Source organism: Rhinoderma darwinii, chromosome 9 (assembly GCF_050947455.1).
Source record: "Rhinoderma darwinii isolate aRhiDar2 chromosome 9, aRhiDar2.hap1, whole genome shotgun sequence".
NCBI classification, from domain to species: domain Eukaryota; kingdom Metazoa; phylum Chordata; class Amphibia; order Anura; family Rhinodermatidae; genus Rhinoderma; species Rhinoderma darwinii.
Genome location: NC_134695.1, coordinates 108,582,661 through 108,594,781, shown reverse-complemented (window position 1 = coordinate 108,594,781; position 12,121 = coordinate 108,582,661). Strand labels below are relative to the sequence as shown.

Genomic DNA, 12,121 nt, shown 5'->3' with positions numbered 1-12,121 from the left:
ATTTTTTCATAGACGTAGTGGTATGAGTGCTGTTTTTTTGCTGGACGAGCTGTAGTTATTATTGGTACCATTTTGAGGTACATGTGACTTTTTGATCACCTTTTATCCTATTTTTTGGGAGGCCAGGTAAACCCAAAAATACAATTCTGGCATAGTTTTTTTTTAGTTTTTTTTTATACAGCATTCACCAAGCATTATAAATTACATGTTAACTTTATTCTGCGGGTCCGTACGATTCTGGCGATACCTAATTTCTAGCACTTTTTTATGTTTTACATTTTTTTGCACAATAAAATTTCTTTAGTAAAAAGAATGTATTTTTTCTGTCGCCAAGTTGTGAGAACCATAACTTTTTTACTTTTTTGTCGACGGAGCTGTATGAGGGCTTGTATTTTGCGAGACGAGCTATAGTTTTTATAGGTACCATTTTTGGATACGTGCGACTTTTGATCACTTTTTATTCCAATATATGTAGGTCAAAGTGACCAAAAACCAGAAACTCTGGTACGTTTTTTTTTACGTTGTTCACCGTGTGCAATAAATAATATTATATTTTGATACCTCAGGTCGTTACAGTCCCGGCGATACCAAATACGTATGGTTTATTATTATTTTTCAACAATAAAGGACTTGATAAGTGAAAAAGGGCGATTGTGTTTTATTTTATTACTTGAAACTTTTATTGTTTTCAAACTTTAATTTTTTTCACTTTTTTTTGACACTTTTTTTATACTTTTTTTTACACTTTTTCTCAAGTCCCACTAGGGGACTTGACGGTCCAACTGTCAGCTTTAGTTTTTTTCTAATACATTGCACTACCTACGTAGTGAAATGTATTAGATCTGTCAGTTATTCACTGACAGCAAGCCGATTAGGCTTCGCCTCCCGGCGGGGCCTAATCAGCTTCCGTAATGGCAGAGCAGGAGGTCATTGTGTCTCCTGTTGCCATAGCAGCAGTCGCAAGTCCTGATTGCCTGTCAGGGCTGGCGATCTGCTAGCAACCGCTAAGATGCAGCAATCGCTTTCGATTGCTGCATCAAAGGGGTTAATGGCAGGGATCGGATCCTACCATTTCATGTGGATGTCAGCTGTAATATACAGCTGAACTCCACCGCTGATGACGCTGGATCAGCTCCTGAGTCGGCGCCATCTTGCCGGCGGCTACGGAAGCCGATCAGGCTCCGCCGCTGTACGGATCTTGACCGGCTTCCGTGCTAGGCAGACTGGGAGGCCAGTATTAGGCCTCAGGTTGCTATTGCAGCCACCGGAACCCCGGCAATTTCATTGCTGTGGTTCCAATGAGCTGCAAACAGGTTAAATGTAGCGATTACGTTTGAACGCTGCATTGAAGGGGTTAATGGCGGGGATCGAAGCTAATTTTGGTCCCCGCCATTACAGCCGGATGTCAGCTGTCAGATACAGCTGAGATCCGGCGATGATGGCACCGACTCAGCTTCTGAGCCGGTGCCAATTATTTGGCGTAAGTATATGACATTTTGCGGGAAGCACTGGCTTTCCATGTCGTATACTTACGACAAATGTCGGGAAGGGGTTAAGCTTTCTATGCATTTAAACGTCTTTTCTCCTATCCATATGGGACTGTTAATCAGTGGATACAACAACTGGGGTAATACTATCATTTTAATTACGGCTATTCGATCTGCCATAGAAAGGGGTAACCTATTCCATATCTTAATTTTTAGGTGAGAATTTTGTAGCGGGTGTCGATCCACGTAGGGTAGTCTCTTCAATCAACCCATCGGGTTGACCACCAGATCATGGGTGCAGGGGATTTAACAGGTGAGTAATGGCTGTTTTTTTCATTTCAAAACATTCCATGCAACTAGTTTAATTTCTCGGACATTCCTTTTAAGGAAATATTTATCGGGGCACAATGCACCATTTCTGGGCGCTGTATCCAATGTTTATCTGGACAGTCGCCTGGTTATATTTCTGGACTTTGTATGCACTATTTACCTGGATGCTCGGTAATAATTATGTGAGTTAGAAACAGGAGGACCTGCAATCTCATCAACATTGTCCTTTCCTCATAAAATGTTCTTCTTGAGACATCTGATGGATTACTTTGAAAATATGGCGTAGATGCCAATCAAGCTCCAAAGGTTGACATACTCAATGGCCTCCAGGATCTGAATTTTACCTTTTTCTTTCACTAACCCATTTCTCTAGGAGTCATATATAAAGGTTGGGTCTATGGAGCCCAGATGAGCTACATTAGCAACTTTGAAAGAGCAGCCTCAGAGACATTCAGCTCCAGGATGGTCTGTGTCAGATAAGTAGTGGTTCAGAACGCACTAGACGATGTAGGTGCACGAATAGGGTCCCAACCCAATCGTAGTCAAAATAAGTATTTGGCACACAAAGCTGAAGTTTAAAGAAGAAATCTTGATTTTTTTCAAGTGGTTGTAGATGCCAGAGGCTTAGTGCGACGCTTCGGTCATTACATGACCTTCATCAGGCACTGTGCCGTTCTGGTTGCTGGTACATCCAGTAGTTGGCGCTTCGTTCCGAATGGCGGCTGACCGCTGTAGTTGGCGCACTTGAGATTTCTTAAAACTTTGGCTTTGAGTGCCGAATATTTTGGTCTGTGTCAGATGTTAGGGATGAAGTCTACAACTGGCCAGACCACCTATCTTTCATTCGCTCTGGAAATATAGGACAGTCCACAAGGCAGCACATCATGTCTGGTCAATTCCCCTACTACTCTGTACACTAACACCTTCAAAAGAGAAGAGGAAGGTGCAGATGTGACGTTCAGGTTAGGTATTTGCAGCATTGAAGTTGTATTGTGCTCCCCTTGGAGCGCTGTGCAAAGGCAAAACTCCTTTATTGGAATGATGTGTAGATGGTTGGTACTCTATTTGCGTGCGCAGGCTTAGTTTGTTGTGTGCTCACTTGGCTAGGTCGGCATTAATGAGTGAAATGTATACAGTACCTTAGGAAAATACAGTGTGAGACAAAGATGATAACAGGAGCGCTCCCTAGGATAATACCTTGAAAAAAAATGTCAATTAGTCTTCTCACCTTTTAAACCTCTTTGTTGAACATCGACTGGATGCAGTTGTCTCTCTTTTTGTAGCTTCTTGTTCTTCTGACACGGAGTACAGTATGTCTCAGGCTGGGGGATTTCTTTGCTGGACTTCAATGAATCAGTGACCATGTCCACAATTGATTACACAGGTATAATATAGATTTTATGAAAGTTCTTTGGAATTAAAACAAATTATTTTTATGTATTTGTCTATCCATTTTTATTAGAAATACAATAAATACATTGAGGTATGTTTTTATTGACATGTGTTGCTATCAGCCAGACAGGAAAAAAATATGGATGGCCTTGGGAATCTGTAGAGGCAGCTGTTCTACAGGAAAGGGAGTGCAGAGACCCTACCAAACAGGACGAGGGGAGGAAGTCCATTGCCGGGCATCTGAAGAGACTTGCCATTAAACACCCAAAACCATTGTACTTCACCGCAGCCCTGCGAATCATGGACAAGGCTTCATTTTCAAAGACTTCTGGACAGTTGTCTTTTAATTGGATGGATCTTAAAAACCCCTTCTGGACAGTGGGGGATGGGAAGGAGGAGGTGTGGACGGATGACGTTCCGGCATTCTTAGATGGACATTAGTGGTTCATATCTGCTGCCTCTTTAGCGTAGAGACCTTGATCTGGCACATCCCTTTCCATGGCTGACGTTCTCGACACCAGGGCTTCCTCCTGCTGATGTTGTACGGTACATTCCCTTCAGTTCTGAAACAAGAATAAATAAAATGTCCTAGTGAAGAGTTGCTCTCTTGAAGATATTCCCCGTGACCCACACCAAGACCCTTTGTCTGCCAGGTAGGTAGATAGTGCGTTCTATGTTCAACTAAGATACAAAATTCACAAGTAAATCTGCTCAACTAAGATGCGGTTAACACAAAGGTTTCAAAACGGGGACAGATAGGGCGCCAAGCGATGGTAGAATTTTATTTAAATACGCGTTTCTGGCACGACTTGTCCCTTTATCTGATCTTAACCTGACGAAGGGACCAGTCAAGTTTAGTCCCGGACCAGTCCGGTCCAGAAATACAGTCAAAATAAAATGGGTTTTACTTTACTGTCCACGTGTGAAGTATTTGTGTTACCCGCCGCTTACCAATTTTTAAAGGGGAACTACAAGAAAAATTTGTCATGCAATCAAAGGCGCAGTGCCCACCCAAACTACATCGCAGGATTTTATTTTAAAAATTGGCTGTTATCTATTGGATTACTCCAATATGTAAAGGCCAATATCACTAACAGCTCCTGGCTCAGCCCGCAGAGGTGGGGTCCGGAGCCGAATGGGACCCAGAGCTGCTGAAGGAGCGGGAAGTACATAAAGCGGATTTGTCCGGGGGTCTGAATACATTTTAGGGTTTGGTATTAAAGGGGTTTTCCAGGCTTTATAAAAATTGTAATTCAAACTGAAAATTGCACCATTTAGCAAATACCCACCTTCTAATTCTCTGCGGCTCCAGTGCCGGCGGTTCACAATCCCCTGCCGGCCTGTTTACATAGGCTGGACCAGTGATGTCCCGTATCGGCACATGATCGCACTAGTCAATCACTGGCCACAGTGGTCACGTGCCATACTTACTTAGATCACTTCTGCAGGTGATACCCTCCCTCTATACTGTCCTTACTGCAATGTTTTTATAGTGAGGACAGAATACAGGGAATATCTGGTACACAAAGCGTATTCTCACTAACCCTGCCCCATGACAAGCCATGCCCAATGAACCACGTTCTGTCAAAGGTACGCCCTGTCAAGTCCTGTCTCAATCCATCTGAAACTAAAGTGTCCCTAGAAAGAAATTCCAAATATTGTCAACTATGCTATATTAGGGTATAGTATGAAGAATCAGTGCAGTAGGGTCTATATACTACTATATACACAAAGCTGCCATGTGCTGAACATTGCAAAACACCCTTTTCATAAAAGAGCGTTAATTCCAGTCCTGCAGTCACCCTGATGACCTTATAGTGTGCCAGTACTTGAGGTAGGTGTGCCCCTTTATATATTACTTGCAGCCAGAATTGGCACCGGGATTATCAGCTCATTGACAAATTCTTGAGGTCACATTTGTGTCTTGATGTCACCAGACTTATCCAATCCTACGCCACTTGCTCTTTATAGAATTTTCAGAAAAAAAATACCCCTAGCAATAAATACTGCATGTAAATATTATTCTCATTACAGTACAACAACAAATAAATGGAAAAAGAGCCATATCCCTATTAGGTCCCGCGGACATCATAGAGGTGGTCCTTGACTTCCAGTCCTGCAGTCACCATGAAGACTTTGTGCTGTCAGTGCAGGCAGAATAAAGCTGACATGGTGACAATGTAATGTTTTATATGTACTACTACTCCCTGTACTGACTGATAGTAGAGAGAATGGACTAAGCTGAAGGATTCCCGACTCTTATCAATTCTTTAAATAGGGAATATGCCCTGAATACTAACCCCAAATTTATATTACATTTATAGTAGGGCAGATTTACTATTCAAATTGAGCCAGAATTATGGCGTACATGTTGTGCGCCATATTTATTAATTGTTTTAGCCACATTTTGTGGCGTGCTTGACAAGGGGCGTGGCCTAGAATAAAGGGGCGTGTCTTAAACTAAGTCATCCAAGAGGTGGTATAAGGAAGAGAAAAGTGTCTAACAGGTCTAGTAAAATCTATCATACATCGTGCACCACTGTGATAAATTTGGCGCAATTTCTGACTTCCTTGTATTAGTTTACACTGTGTAAAACTCAGATAGTTTTAGGCCCCATGCACACGAACGTATTTTTGCAGCCGCAATTCACCCACAAATCTGCAGGTGAATTGCGGCCCCATTCATTTCAATGGGCCCATGCACACGACCGTGGTTTCCACGGTCCGTGCATTGCCCAGGAACCGGGACCGCAAAAACAACGGACATGTCTTATTACGGTCGTGTTTTGCGGTACAGGCTCATAGAAAACAATGCACGCGGTCATATGCACGGCCCGCGATTTGAGGGCGGCTGTGGGTGACACTCCGCGGACGTACGAGCCGTAAGTCACGGTCAATGCACCTCACTACGGTCGTGTGCATGAGGCCTTAGTAAATCTGCCCCATGGTAATACCAGTGACAGCCCGCTCTTTCCCGGGGGGGTACAGTCCTCCGCACATCTTCATCCCCGTCTCATCTTGTCTGTGCCGGATACTTTTCTCCTTATACCTGAGAAGTAACAAAAATAACATCAGAAACTAAAAAACACAATTCCAAGTATTTCTCCCCATTTCTAAAAATAACATTTCCTGCAGGTGAATAATGGAAAATATAAAGATATAAATATATTCAGGCCTATGTGTCTGTCCAGGGGGTCAGTGAGGGTCCTGCCTGTTATATGTGGGGAGGTCTTGCTGCACAATAACGGAGGGGAAAATGTCTGTACATCAATATATATTTGTCTCTAGGAGCCCCTACAAAGTCTCAGTGAGGGCCCTGTCTGTTATACGGGGGGAGCTTGTATACAGCGTTAGTAACAGGCATGTCACTCCAGTATAGATATTTTGGGTGCCGGTTCTTCGACCCCACTGTCCATAGTTTAATTAAACACCTTAAGAAAATGGATCATCACTAAGAAGTTTTATTTAAAGGGGTACTCCCATCTTACTATTTCTCTGGGACTCACACCTATGTGGAAAACGGAGGTCTCTCCCTGACCCTGTCCTGCTTTGTTCCCACATCCCTGTCCCGTCTAATGGCTGCTGATTCCAGGTGCAGAATGACTTGGGAAAGGCCTCGCACGTCCCTCTCTCTATTCTGTTCTATGGAAGTTTCGGAAACAGCTGAGCGCTGTTGAACTATTTGTGTAACTCCCATAGTACAGAACGGAGAGAGCTGCGTGCATGCGCATAGGTGGATATCACATAAACGTCTGAGATGGAGAAAACCCTCTAAAGAGATTATGTAATTAAAGGGGTTGTACATAATTAGAAAAATAGAGCTGATATCTTCCAAAAACAGAGCCACACCTGTCCACAGGTGATGTGCGGTGTGTGGACAGCTTAGCCCTATACATTTCAATACAGAAAAGCTGCAATACCACACACAGCCTCTGGACAGAGGTGGCGCAGAGCTTCCATTTGGGTCTTAGAGAGGGTCTCCAGCGTGATACCCCCCTCTATGATATCTAAATACCCTTATAGGGCATTTCAGGTGTAACCAGAAGTTAAGGTGATACAAAAAAATATTCCATACAAGAGATTTCCTTAATGAAAATATTGTAACAATAATTACTGAAAATATGTAATTGACTTTTTCCTCCATTGTAGGAATAGAACCCGAGAAGTGACGTTTTGGACTACGGAACAGTCGATCCTCCGGATGAAATGCTGTGTGGTTGGAGCGTAGTCCCAGGAGCGCTGGTGTTGATGTGCTGATCCATGTTCTTCTTATCTGGAGCTTGTATACAGAACACGCGATCCTTCTGGTCCGACCTACTAACATATATAAGCACAGCCTAAACACACACGTAATGATATATAATGACATAACATTAACATAACATTACTATGTATCAGCCCTGATACGTCAGTGTCATCATATTTCTGGGGTCCCCGCACACAGGATATACGTTACCTCCTGCGATGATGTCACTTCCCTGTATTTCCTGTATGACATGGCTGCTCTTCCTCTTCCTCTTTCCCTTTCTGATGTATTTCCTCTTCCTGTGTGATAAGACGTGTGCTGTTGCCTCCTGCTGTGTATAACACGAGATGTAACATGTCTTATAAAACATGTCAATAATAATCGCAGAAAGCGAAAAACATTTTGTTCATTTCCATTCACATCAATGGTTATTTGTTTGCAGCCGTTTTTCTGAGCCGTACTTGTCTGTTTTTAGAATCAACTACAGGGAGATTTGAGATGTGGTTTGAGAATTTCTTTCCTATGTAAACGCCACCGATAAGGACAGCTAAGAAGCCTCAGTTATCAGCGAGCGACCCCATAATTAGGGTGGGTTCACACGACCACATTAACGTCCGTAATGGACGGACGTATTTCGGCCGGAAGTTCCGGACCGAACTCAGTGCAGGGAGCCGGGCTCCTAGCATCATACTTATGTACGATGCTAGGAGTCCCTGCCTCTCCGTGGAACTACTGTCCCGTACTGAAAACATGATTATAGTACGGGACAGTTGTCCTGCAGCGAGGCAGGGACTCCTAGCATCGTACATAACTATGATGCTAGGAGCCCGGCTCCCTGCACTGAGTTCGGTCCGGAACTTCCGGCCGAAATACGTCCGTCCATTACGGACGTTAATGTGGTCGTGTGAACCCAGCCTCAGAGTAAGCAGAGTGCCCCCATACAGTGCCAGCAGAGTATTGTCCCTTAAACAGTGCCAGTATACTGCCCCCTCATAAACAACACTACCAGCAGAGACCCCTCAATAAACCATATTGCCAGCAAAGTGCCTCCAATAATTAGTGCCAGCAGACTGCCCCCAATAACCACTACAAGCAGAGTTCCCCCTCACAAATAGTCCCAGCAGAGTGCCTTCCTTTATGCAGCTACATCATGTAAGATCTTCCCTAGTTTGGAAGTCTCCAGGACAATCTGGGAGAGAAGACAAGTGTGATGTAACCTGGTTGCAGTGTGTAAATGTAGCCTGAAACATCACGTGTAGCCCCTAAGTCTATGTTCACATGTTACATATTTATTGCAGATTTCCATGGTCAAATTGACACATAAAGCATGAATGTGAATAGGGTTCTAGAAAACTGCATAAACTTGCAGCAGTAACAATCTGCAGTAGATTGTAATGCAAAGGATGCACAGCCAAATATGCTGCAAAATCCACATGTAATATATGGAGAAATATTAGGCCTAGTTCACACAGAGTTTTTTGGAGCGTTTTTTGACGTGTAAACCGATTCGAAAATTGCATCAAAAAACTTCCGAAAACTAATCTTATTGATTTCAATGGGATGCAGAGGCGTTTTTCCCACGAGAAAAAAACACTCACAGGAAAAAGCAGCGTCAAGCCCTTTCTTCAAGCGTTTCCGTCTCTGACCTCCCATTGACATCCAGCCCGACCTCCCTGGATGATGCGGCAGTCCATGTGACCGCTGCAGCCTGTGATTGGCCTGTGATTGGCTGCAGCCGTCACTTGCACTGAAACGTCATCCCGGGAGGCCGGACTGGAGGAAGAAGCAGGGAGTTCTCGGTAAGTATGAACTTCTATTTTTTTTCTACAGGTTGCTCTATATTGTTATTGGAATCACTGTCCAGGGTGCTGAAACAGTTACTGACGATCGTTGAACTCTTTCAGCACCCTGGACAGTGACTATTTACTGACGTCGCCTAGCAACGCTCCCGTAATTACGGGTGCACACACGTAGTCACCCGTAATTACGGGAGCCCCATTGACTTCCTCAGTCTGGCTGTAGACCTAGAGATACATAGGTCCAGCCAGAATGAAGAACTATCATGTTAGTAAAACCAGCACGGTCCGCAGCACACATAACATCTGCAGACTTCATTGCGGAATTTTCACTCTCCATTGAAGTCAATTTAGAAATTCTGCAATGAGTCCGCAACAAGTCCGCTACACGTCCGCAACAGTCAGTGTATGCTGCGGACACTAAATTCCGCACCGCAGCCTATGCTCCGCAGCGAATTGTCCGCAACGTGTAAACGAACCCAACTAAAAAGCTGTGGAAAGCAATGGAGAAACGTGTATGCTGCAGATTTCTGCTGCGGACTTTCCGCAGCGGAATTCCAGAGCAATTCCGCCACGTCTGGTCATGCCCTAAGGATCTGTTCACATCTGCATTGGGGTCCCGTTCTGACGTTCCCGTCAGAGGTTTCCGCCAGAACAGGACCCTGAGCAGACACAAACTGACCCAGACGGAAACCAGGGGTTTCCGTTTCCATCACCATTGATTTCAGTAGTCGACTACGCTATTGCTTCCGGCAAAACGACGGGTCCGGTGCACAAAAGAGACAAACGGAAACCACGGGCACCGGCTCCGTCACCATTGAAATCAATGGTGATGGAAAGGGAAACCCCTGGTTTTCGTCGGTGCCTGCTCAGGGTCCCGTTCTGACGGAAACCTCTAACGGAACGTCAGAACGGGACCCCAACGCAGATGTGAACAGAGCCTAATATGGATGAGAAAGGGGGTGGGGTGGGACTACTCATTGTTTATTATGCCCGGATACTGAACTGGTATTACTAGTATTATACCCTGTTCTATGAACTTTACCCGCTGGAGTACCCCAAAGATGCTTGTACCACTGATCGAGGTGCTATGTGTTTTGTAGTAAAATTAAATTGGTATTTGATTATTTTTTTTACAGTTAATATTTATTAAAAATTAGGTTTTAAAGTTTTTTGCCTGGCAGTGATAGTTTGATATTTGTCCAAAACCTATTTAGTTCCATTTTTCATGGATATTATGAGGTGGGACGACTCACCTAACCAGTATGTTCCTGACGGGAGCTGCATGCGTCCATCTCATCAAGTCTCCGATCTCCTGGCAGCTCCACTTTGTACAGATCCTACAATGAAAATCTATGCAAAAAGTTTACACCAAAAAAACTGAACATTCTACTGCGGAACCAGGATTGTTGTTGTGTGGCAGGGCTGCACCTCGCCCTTCTGCTGCCGGAGGTAAACAGTGAAATAGCGCCCCCACCTGCATCACCATAGAGTGGCCATGTGGGGTACAGAAAAGATAGCAAAGAAAATATAGAAAACCTTTATGTTTACATGTAGTAGAAATCTATTTAATACAAGAGAATAATATTTATAAAAATCTTGATCACATGGTGCATTAATTCTGCAGTGTATTACTGACATACCTACCTACCTGCACTCACTATATTACACTCATCCATTATATACCTACCTGCACTCACTATATTACACTCATCCATTATATACCTACCTGCACTCATTATATTACACTCATCCATTATATACCTACCTGCACTCATTATATTACACTCATACATTATATACCTACCTGCACTCACTATATTACACTCATCCATTATATACCCACCTGCACTCACTATATTACACTCATCCATTATATACCTACCTGCACTCACTATATTATACTCATCCATTATATACCTACCTGCACTCATTATATTACACTCATCCATTATATACCTACCTGTACTCATTATATTACACTCATCCATTATATACCTACCTGCACTCATTATATTACACTCATACATTATATACCTACCTGCACTCATTATATTACACTCATATATTATATACCTACCTGCACTCATTATATTGCACTCATCCATTATATACCTACCTGCACTCACTATATTACACTCATATATTATATACATACCTGCACTCATTATATTACACTCATACATTATATACCTACCTGCACTCACTATATTACACTCATACATTATATACCTACCTGCACTTATTATATTACACTCATACATTATATACCTACCTTCACTCATTATATTACACTCATCCATTATATACCTACCTGCACTCACTATATTACACTCATCCATTATATACCTACCTGCACTCATTATATTACACTCATACATTATATACCTACCTGCACTCATTATATTACACTCATACATTATATACCTACCTGCACTCATTATATTACACTCATCCATTATATACCTACCTGCACTCATTATATTACACTCATCCATTATATACCTACCTGTACTCATTATATTACACTCATCCATTATATACCTACCTGCACTCATTATATTACACTCATACATTATATACCTACCTGCACTCATTATATTACACTCATACATTATATACCTACCTGCACTCATTATATTACACTCATACATTATATACCTACCTGCACTCATTATATTACACTCATACATTATATACCTACCTGCACTCATTATATTACACTCATCCATTATATACCTACCTGCACTCACTATATTACACTCATATATTATATACATACCTGCACTCATTATATTACACTCATCCATTATATACCTACCTGTACTCATTATATTACACTCATCCATTATATACCTACCTGCACTCAT

At 42.7% G+C, this 12,121-nt stretch overlaps 1 long non-coding RNA gene across 1 annotated transcript; it reads right to left on the bottom strand.

The window, feature by feature from the left end:
* Nucleotides 1–3,264: 3,264 nt before the first annotated feature.
* LOC142660552 (uncharacterized) lies at nucleotides 3,265–11,139 on the bottom strand. Its single transcript, XR_012850523.1, has 5 exons — nucleotides 10,508–11,139; nucleotides 7,666–7,786; nucleotides 7,324–7,526; nucleotides 6,164–6,258; nucleotides 3,265–3,772 (listed from the first exon to the last, which is right to left on the bottom strand). It is a non-coding gene; the product is annotated as an uncharacterized LOC142660552 (long non-coding RNA).
* Nucleotides 11,140–12,121: the final 982 nt, after the last annotated feature.